The following is a 1,675-nucleotide window of genomic DNA, read 5'->3' as shown; positions in this document are numbered from 1 at the left end:
TAGTAAATAATAGTAATTTAACTGTGTCTCTTTTGTGGTTTGCTGTTTTGTTCTTCAGTGTTTGTTCTTGGAATTATATTCCATTTTCATGACTAATCAAAGTCTATCTTTGACATTTTGCCAGTTCAGACAAAGTGAAGAAAAATTATCTCCCTTTATACCTCTTTCCCCTCCACAAGTTAGAATATAATTGCTTTAAATATTTTCTCAAGGGACTTCCCTAGTGGTCCAGAGGTTAAGACTCCACCTTGCAATGCAGGGGACGTGGGTTCTATCCTTGATCAGGGAAGTAAGATCCTATATACTCCAGAGCGACTAAGCCTGCTCACCACAACTGAACCCATGTATTCTGGAGCTTGTGTGCCAGAATCAGAGAGTCTGTGCAACACAGCAAAAGATCCATCATGATGCAGTGAAGATCCTGCATGCTGCAACTAAGATTTGACACAGCCAAATAAATAAATAAATATTTTCAAAATTTCCTCTCTATATATTGAGAACCACATACCTATTGCTTCAGCCATCAAACATAATTTAGAAAACTTAAGAAGAGAAGGAAAGTCTATTGTTTTTCCCACTCCTCCCTGATTTTCCAAGATTCTTTTCTTTATTATTTCTTTTTAAATAACTTCCTTTATTATTTTTCAGGTGACAGCAAATTCTCTCCATTTTCCTTCATAATATTTTTATGAAAAATATTATGAAACTTATGAAAATATTTATGAAATATTTATGAGAAGATTTATGAAATAAATATTTGAAATAAATATGAAATATTTATGAAATATAAAAATATTTGTGAAAATATTCCTTCAATAATATTTTTATTTCACCTTCATTCTTAGAGTATATTTTTCTTGGATATAGAATTCTTGGGTTGCAAAGGTTTTTTCAGCACATTAAAAATGTTATACCATTTCCTTCTGGCCTCTCTGGTTTCTGATGAGAAATCCACTGTCATTTAAATCATTTTTCCCCTATAGGTAATGTCATTTTTCCCTGGATACTTTTAAGACTTTTTCTTTGCTTTCAAGTTTTGGAAGTTTGACTATGATGTGTCCTTAAGTGTATTTCTTTGAGTTTATATGATTAGAGTTTACTTAATTTCATTAACCTGTAGCTTAATGGGTTAATATTTTTTTTTTTTTTTTTGGTCAAATATGAGTGCTTTTTAGTCATTTAAAAATTTATTTATTTATTTATTTTTGGCTGCACTGGGTCTTTGTTGCCCCTTGACTGCTAGTGGGTGGTGAAAGTCTTGATTCTCCACTAAATCTCTTCCAACATCACCCCTGCAATATGAGGAGGTACACCCTGAGGGGGGCGCAGGTCCAACCTCCCATGTGATCTCCACGAACACACAGAATATGGAAGAAAGGCTTGTTACCACCAGCATGAATGAAGGTCCCAATTCCTCACTCTGCCTTCTCTGACACCACCGAAGTGGGAAGTTGGGGCACCTTGTTAGCCTGTCAAGAGTGGAAATCTAGGCTTCCCACTCAGCCAGCTGTGAGTGTGGAGATGGGGCCACGGCTTTTTCTGTGGTGCTTGGATGAATCAGAGCAGTCGTTATCTAAAAGTTTTCTGTCTTGTGAGACTGCTCCTTTCCTCATCCTGTGTTTGAAGGGAGCAGTCTTTGTGGGGAAGGTTTTTTGTCCTGTGCACATTGGTATTT

Source organism: Cervus canadensis, chromosome 30, assembly GCF_019320065.1.
Source record: "Cervus canadensis isolate Bull #8, Minnesota chromosome 30, ASM1932006v1, whole genome shotgun sequence".
NCBI classification, from domain to species: Eukaryota; Metazoa; Chordata; class Mammalia; order Artiodactyla; family Cervidae; genus Cervus; species Cervus canadensis.
This window is presented reverse-complemented; position numbering follows the sequence as displayed.